The sequence below is a fragment of the Mobula birostris genome, chromosome 13, assembly GCF_030028105.1.
Source record: "Mobula birostris isolate sMobBir1 chromosome 13, sMobBir1.hap1, whole genome shotgun sequence".
NCBI classification, from domain to species: domain Eukaryota; kingdom Metazoa; phylum Chordata; class Chondrichthyes; order Myliobatiformes; family Myliobatidae; genus Mobula; species Mobula birostris.
The window spans coordinates 51618733-51627693 of NC_092382.1; positions in this window are offsets into that span (position 1 = coordinate 51618733).

Consider the following 8961-nt stretch of genomic DNA (forward strand, 5'->3'; position numbering starts at 1 on the left):
TCATACACTCCCACGATTAGATATATACTGAAGCTCCCTCCACACTCTCCCATCTCACATTCCCGGGGTCAGACAGAGTAAAGCTCCCTCTACATTGTCCATCAAATACTCCTGGGGTTCGGCCTCATCAACCCCTTGTCAATCAGCTTGCTGATGTCACCAGGGTCAAAGGTTCAATGTTCAGCTGCATTCCCATGACTTTGATAGGGGGTTGGGGTCAGTGGGTGTGGATAGAAGATTGGAGTCACAGGGCAGACGTTTCAATTGACAGCTGGAGGTCATGGCAGTTCGTGTCACAGGTCAAGGACAATCTCCTCGTTGTGGGGATCATTGGTCAAGTTTAGGGGATCAAAATTCACTGTAAATCAGGTATCAGGGGCACCACAGAGATCAAGGTGACCCTGCTGACATCGGAATCAGAATCACAATCAGATTCATTATCACGGGCATGTGACATGAAATTCATTAATTTAGCAGCAGCAGTTCAATGCAATGCGTAACATAGAAGAGGAAACTAAATGAATAATAACAAATAAATAAATACATCAATTACAGTATATGTATATTGAATAGATTAAAAGCGTGCAAAAACCCCAAAATAGAGTATGTTAAAAAAAAAGTTAGGTGGAGTTTAAAGTCCATTTGGGAATCGAATGGCAGAGGGGAAGAAGCTGTTACTGAATCGCTGAGTGTATGCCTTCCAGATTCTGTATCTCCTGCCTGATGGTAACAGTGAGAAAAGGGCATGCCCTGGGTGCTGGGGTTCCTTATTAATGGACGCTGCCTCTCTGAGACACCGCTCCCTGAAGATGTCCTGGGTGCATTGTAGGCTAGTACCCAAGATAGAGCTGACTAGATTTACAACCGTCTGTTTTGTTTTGTTCTGTAAGCTAACAAATACTCTATCATCCCTTTGGCTTTCCTCTCCCAGATCAAAAAACAGTCAGAATCAGAAACGAGTTTATTATCACCAACATGTGTCACGAAACTTGTTAACTTAGCAGCAGCAGTTCAATCCAATACATAATATAGAAAAAAATAATAATAATGTCATTCATTATCACGGGCATGTGACTTGAAAGTTGTTAACTTAGCAGCAGCAGTTCAATGCATCACACAGAAGAGGAAAATAAATTAATAATAATAATAATAAATAAATAAATACATACATACATACATCAATTACAGTATACATATATTGAATAGATTAAAAGCGTGCAAAACCCCCCAAATACTGTATATTAAAAAAAAAGTTAGGTAGGGTTTAAAGTCCATTTCACAATAAGATGGCAGAGGGGAAGAAGCTGTTCCTGAATCACTGAGTGTGTGCCTTCAAGATTCTGTATCTCCTGCCTGAAGGTAGCAGTGAGAAAAGGACATGCCCTGGGTGCTGGGGTTCCTTAATAATGGACGCTGCCTCTCTGAGACACCGCTCCCTGAAGATGTCCTGGGTACATTGTAGGCTAGTACCCAAGATGGAGCTGACTAGACGTACAACCCTTTGCAGCTTTTTTCAGTCCTGTGCAGTAGGTAGCCAATCCGATACCAGACAGTGATGCAGCCTGTTAGAATGCTCTTCACGGTACATCTGTTGAAGTTTTTGATTGTATTTGTTGACAACAGGAAGGTGTTTGTCTTCACCAACTTGACCTCTGACCTGTGGTGAATGAGAGTTGTCACCAGGTGACCAGTGCCAATCCGGAAACACAACAAGGAAGGGGTGGGGAGAAGGTGTGGGCACATTGCAGAATGGAAGGACTCGGAGGTCAGTAGAACAGGGAGCTGGGGCGGGAATGGCCATTGGGAGTGAGGGTATTGGTTGTGAATAAGAGGGCCAACACTGGGAATGAAGCCAACATTCGGGAATAGGAAATGCTCTTTTTTCATCGGAAATTCCCATTGAAAATAGGAGTGTCTTCATTGGGAATTGGAGGATCATTGGAAATGTGATAGCGCCATCAGGAATCAATCTTTGGTTTAGGACTGAGGGCACGGGAAATGTTGACAGAGTTGATTGGGAATGGGAAGTGACCTATGGAAATGCCAAAACTCCTTAGTGAATGGGCATGGAAAATTGGTAACGGGGTCAGAGGATATTGGGAAGCTGGATGAGACCTTTGGCATATGGCAGACACTAAATGATTGGGCCAGATAACATTGGGAATGGGAAGTGGTCATCAGCAATGGGGCTGTTATTGGGAAGGGTAATGGAGGCAACTAGATATTAAATCATGAGGACACGCAGTCCTCTTTTATTGTCATTTAGTAATGCATGCACTAAGAAATGATAGAATATTCCTCCAGTGTGATATCACAGAAACACAGGACAGACCAAGACTGAAAAACTAACAAAAACTACATAATTATAACATATAGTTACAACAGTGCAACAATACCATAACTTGATGAAGAACAAGATCACAGTAAAAAAGTTCAAAGTCTCTCGAAAGTCTCACATATCGCAAATGGGAGAAGGAAGAGAACTCTCCCTGCCATGCCCGACCACAGTCCGACTTTGAGTCGTCCGAAAACTTCGAGCCTCCGATCAGCCCTCCAACACTGAGTACCGAGCACCATCTCTGCCGAACGCTTCGACCTCAGCCTCGGTCGCCAGCAGCAGGCAAAGCCGGGGATTTTGGGGCCTTCCCTCCGGAGATTCTCGATCGCACAGTGGCAGCGAACAGGGCATTTCAGAAGTTTTTCTCCAGGTGTTCCTCTGCTTCTCAGGTCTGTCTCCATCAAATCAGAATTGTGCACGGCATCCTACTTAACAAATACCATGTCACTTCACCGGAGATCTGCGCGCGCTGCGTCGCACCGCCATCTTCTCCTCCCTCCCGAGATATGGGGCAGAGTTCGCAGGAAAAGGAAAGAATCTATCAGAAATGGGGCAGATGCTAATGGAATTGGGACTGAGGCAATGGGAATGTTGTAGAGATTATTGGATATGTGGCGGAGTCCACTGGGAAAGGGCAAACCCCAACCAATTCTAATGCACATACCGAATGCCAACCCCCACACTAACCTTCCCCGCCAGATGCTGACCATCGCAGACAATTAGGTCACTGTCCTCCCCCGGGCTCCAATTGTAGCCTGGATCCGTTTGTCTACGACTGCAGTTCATCGAAACTGTCCAGCCCATCCCAAAAGGCTTGAACTCTTCCCACCCAACCCTAAAGAGATCCAACACTTCCATTTCAATTGGAGTACCTATTGGATTCCTGTCCTTTCCATTCCATCACATCCCCTTGTGGCAGCACTAACAATGAAATCTGCATGATGAATATAGAAAAATGAATGGCACTTAGTATATATATATTTGTATATTCACGACTTCAATTGAGATAAGCGGTGCAAAACTGGAAAAAAAAGTATTGAGGTAGAATTCATGGGTTCAATGTCCACTTAAAAATTGGATTGCAGAGAGGAAGAAGCTGTTCCTGAATCGCTGAGTGTGTGCCTTCTGGCCTCTGCACCTCCTACCTGATGGTAACGAACAGAACAGGGCCTGCCTTCGGAGATTGGGGTACTTCATGAACGACACCGCTTTTCTGAGGCACTGCTCTTTGAAGATATCTTGAATACTCCGGAGGCTAGTTTTCAAGATGAAGCTGGCTAATTTTATTACTGTCTGAAGCTTCTCTCGGTCCTGTTCAATAGCACCCCTCCCACCCCACCGTCCCCACACCAGTCAGTGATGCAGCCTGTCAGAATGCTCTTCACAGTACGTCTGTCAAAGTTTTCGAGTGTTTTAGCGGACAAACCAAATCTGCTCCAACTCCTAATGAAGTACTCTGTAGCCGTTGTCTTTTCTTCTTTATCACTGCATCTATATGTTGGGACCAGGTTAGGACCTCAGAGATAATGACACCCAGGAACTTGAAATTGCTCACTCTCTCCACACTGATCCCTCTATGAAGATTGGTTCTTCTTCATCCTCGTTGCTGTGACACCACTCAACTAGCTGAGTAAGTTGAGTAAGCCCTCTCCTCTCCATCTGAGATTTTTCTAGTAATCGTTGTATGATTGGCAAATTTATCGATGGCAATTGCCAGGGAGTCATCGGTATAGAGATTAGACCAGTTGTCTAAGCATACGTTCCTGAGTTTTGCCAGTGTTGATCTTCAGTGCGGATTATTTGCAATCCATACAGATTGCGGTCTTCTGGTTGGGAAGTCAATGATCCTATTGCTGACGGGGATACAGAGGTCCAGGTTCTGTAGCTTTTTGATCAGGTCTCTGGGAACGATAGTGTGAAACGCTGAGCTATAGCCAATGAACAGCATCCTGACAGAGGTGTTTGTATTGTCCAGGTGATCTAAGCTCGTGTGAAGAGCCATTGCGATTGCATCTCCGTAAACCTATTGTGGCGATGGGAAATTGTAGTAGGTCCCCGTCCTTGCTGAGGCAGGAGTTGATTCTTGCCATGACCAACCTCTCAAAGCAGTTCATCACTGTGGCTGTGAGTGCGACGGGACGATAGTCGTCAGGGAAGCTCACCCTCCTGTTTCTGGGCACTAGTATAATTGTTGCCATTTTGCAGCACCTGGGAACTTTCGACTTCAGCAATGAATGACTGAAATTGACCTTGAATACTTCGGACAGTTTGTTGGCGCAAGTTTTCAGAGCCTTGTACAGGTACTGCATCGGGGCCTGTCACCCTCCTGAAATGAGCCGAACTTCGACCTCTGAGACAAAGATCACAGGGTCACCTGGTGCAGCAGGGATCTTCACAGATGTAGTTATATTCTCTCTGTCGAAGAGAGTATAGAAGGCGTTGATCTCGTCTGGTAGTGAAGCATCGCTACTATTCATGTTGTTAGGTTTCGCTTTGTACGAAGTAATGTCTTGCAAACCCTGCCAGAGTTGACGTGCATCCGATCATCTCCAACCACACTCAAAATTGATTCTCAGCCTAAACGGGCATCAGAGAGGCCTTTTATTTATAAGTTTCAGCTTTAGATCACATGGGATCCAGGGAGAGCTGGCTAAATAAGTGCACTGTTGGCGGGATGCCAAGAAGTACAGAGCAATGGTGGGAGACTTTTTTTTTGGACGAGGACCGTGCCTAGTGATTTGCAGCAGGGTTACACACATTGCAGCATGTTATCTATATCGACCACTTGGTTGACAATCTACGGGGTATCCTTTGTAAGTTTGGAGCAAGTAGTTTTTTTTAAAGATAGACAAACACACATCTTTATTTCCTTCTCCGCACTCAGCCCCCCCTTGCTAACATGCCTTCGCTCACCACCCCAGCTTCTCTGCCACGCCCCAGAGGTCATGCTTTGAGGGCGAGAGGTGAAATATTTCAGAGCAACCTGAGAGAACATTTCTTCACCGACAGGTCGGCGTGCGTTTGATGCGAGCTGCGATCGGAACTGGAAGATGCGGGCTTGATTCGATATTTAACAGAAATTTTGATAGCTACGAGATGGGAGGTGTATGGAGGGCCATGGTGCCCGTGAAATAGACAGAAAAAAATCAGTTTGGCATGAATTAGAAGGACCCAAAGGGACTGTTTCTGTGCCATTGTGCTCTGTGACTAAAAATAATATTTTGGTTTGTAATTTCACAGACAGCGTTTGCTGCTAATGACTGATCCCAGAAACTTACAGAATGGATAAAGAGGCTAGTCCTGTGCTCAAAGTCACTGGGATGTCCCATTGCTGAGAAGATATTGTCCTCTCCATTCTCTTTCACACTGGCTGTCGTTCAACAATTTCATTGTTTACAGGAAATCACAGAGCTCACAGAGAAGGGAACCCCAACAGAGGATTCCCCACTCTTCTTCATCCTGGTGATGGGGAACCTCTCCCAGTCCCAGGGAGTGATGTGAGAATCCTTTGTGGAAATGAGGAATGGGCTGGCAAAATTCGAAAAATGTTGGAAGAGGTTCTGGAGCTCGATAGGTAAAACAGCACAATGAACTGAAAATCTCATTGAAATTTTGTAGAGTTACAATGTTATAGAACAGAGACATAGAAAAGAGAACAGAACAACACATGAACTGACACTTTGGCCCAAAATATTGTGCTGAACTGAATAAATGAGTAACCAATTGACCAAATAAAACTAACCCCTTATACCTACATAATGCCCATACCCCTCCATTCTCTACGCATTCATGTGCTCATCTGAGCATTTCTTACAAGTCCCTAGTGTATCTGCCTTCAGCACTACCCCAGGTGAGCATACCAGCCACCCACCAATCTCTGTAAAGGAACTTGCTTCTCACATCTCCTTTGATCGTATTCCTTCTCGCAAGAAATGCCTGCCCTCCGGTATTAGATACTTCACTCCGAGGAAATGATTTTGTCTGTCTACTCTATGCTTATCATAATCTTATAAACCTCGATCAGTTTTCCCCTCAGCACTTCAGAGTAAACAGCCCAAGTCTGTCCAACCATTCATTATAGCTCATGCCCTCTAATCCAGGTAATATCCTGGTAAACCTCTCGTGCACCCTTTCCAAATCCTCGATATTCTTGCGATAATGGCGTGACCAGATCTATGTGCATTACTCCAGATGTGACCTAATTAGAGTTTTATAAAGGGGTAGGATAACTTTCTGACTTTTGAACGCAATATCTCAGCTAATAAAGGAAAGCATGCCATTTGCCTTCTTAACTGCCCTATCAACCTCTGTAGCTATTTTCAGCGAGCTTGCACACCGAGATCCCTATGTTCTTGCCCGTCTTGTCATTAACAGTGTACAATCTCTTTGCATTTGAACCACCAAGGTGCAACATCTCACATTCGCTGCATTGAACTCCATCTGCCACTTCCCCACCCATATCTGTAACTGTTCTGCAGGATATCCCAATGTGTTCTTTGCCATTCTCAACGCTATTCACGCCACCAAACTTTGTATCGGTGGCGTACTTACTAACCCACCCATGTACATTTCATCTAGGTCGTTTATATGCATCACCAACTGCAGAGGTCCCAGTTCATATCCCTGTAGAACACCACTAGTCACAGACCTCCCGCTGGTAGAAGTCTCTCCTATTACCACCCACTTCTTCTATGGGTGAGTCTGTTCTGAATCTAAATGGCGTAATCTTCTGAAAGAGCCTTCCACAAGGAACCCCGTCAATTGCCTCAATAAAATCCATGTAGATTACATCCACAATTCTACCGTCACCAATCACCCTCACCAGTTCTTCGGAAAACGCACTTAAGTTAGTAACACATGATTTGTCCTGCACAAAGCCACGCTGGCTCTTCCTAATAAGACTATGGGTTTCCAAATATTCATATATCGTGTAAGAATCATAAGAGTTCTCTCTAGTGAATTCCCTACCACTGATGTGAGACTCCGCCTTCTATGGCTTCCAGTTTATCCCTGGTTCCCTTCTTGAAAGATGGATCAATATCAGCTTCCTGCCAGTCTTCCAGGACCCTGCCTGCCGCTAGGGAGACACAAAGATAATGATCAAGGTCAAAGCAATCACTTCACTTGCCTCTCATTAACTTGGGGTATGTCCTATCAGGCCCTGGGGAATTAAACAGCTTAATTCTAATTAAGAGACCACTATTTCCTCCTTTACTTCCAAATTCCTTGGCATATTAAAAATCTGGACACTGTCCCACATCCGCTCCTCCATATCCTTCTCATTGGCAAATACTGATATAAGTTATTCATTAAGGAGCTCAGCCACATCTTTCACATCCAAGCAAATGCTTCCTCCTGCCTTTATCCCTGGGTGGTCTCTTGCTTTCCTCAGTTATCCTCTTGCTCTTGACGTGTATACAGAGTGCCTTGGGATTCTCCTTAATCCTACTTGCCAAGGACTTTTCATGGCCTCTCCTGGCTTTCCTAATTTCCTTCTTGAGGTCTTTGCTGGCATATTTATTAACCTTCCAGGGCTCCATTTGAGTCGAGCTTCCTAAGCATTACATGCTTTTCTTATTTCTTGTTCACTAAGTTCTCGAACTTGAAGGTCCAATAACCCGATGATCCGCGTCCTTCCCTCTGGCTGGAACATCCCTGCCCTGTACTGTGGGTAGTTGGTCTTTAATATCCCTCACGTGCTGGATGTAGTCTTTGCAAAAACAGCTGTTCCCTATTAACTCTATCTAGTTTCTGCCCAGTGATCTTGTCATTTGTCCTGCTTCAGTTTAATACTCTCCCGCAAAATCCGTGGTTATCCTTATCTATAATTACCTTGAAACTTAAAGAGTTGTGTTCACTCATTGAATGGTCAGTCTCCTGGCCAGGCGCATCGCGCAACGCCAGATCCAGTACAGCTCTCCCTCGTGTTGAACCATCTGCATGTTGATTTAAGTGACTCTCTTAGATGTACCTAATAAATTCTACCCCATTTGCAATATGAAGGTCTCAGTTTAGAGTACATCAGGGTAATTGAAGTTTTTTCATGACATCATATTAACCACCCTATCAGTTTGCGAGAACACCTGCAGTGATCTATGGATAACTGCAGCTGTGAAGATCTCTGCTGTACCCGGTGACCGTGTGATCTCTCTCACGGAGGCCAATGTTAGGCTGTCTATAAAGAGGGTGAAGTCTGGAAGACCTAAGGTCCGGATGGAATAATTCGTAATGCTCTGAAAACGTGTGCCAACCAACTGTCGGCAGTATTCAGGGACATTTTCAACCTCTCACTGCTACGGATGGAATTTCCCACTTGGTCAAAACGGCCACAATCATACCAGTGCCTTAGAAGAATAATGTGAGGCTCATTGATGACTGTCGCCTGGTAGCACTCATATTTACAGTGAAGAAATGTTTTGAGAGGTTGGTCATGACTGGACTGAACTCTTGCCCCAGCAAGTACCTGGACCCATTGCAATTTGCCTATTGTCACAATAGGTCAAAGACAGACGTAATCTCAAAGGCTTTTCACACGGCTTTAGACCACCTGCAGAACACAAACGCCAAATCAGGATACTACTTTCGCGGGTAATACCTTTTCTCCTCGTTGTCTGCTCATGAAC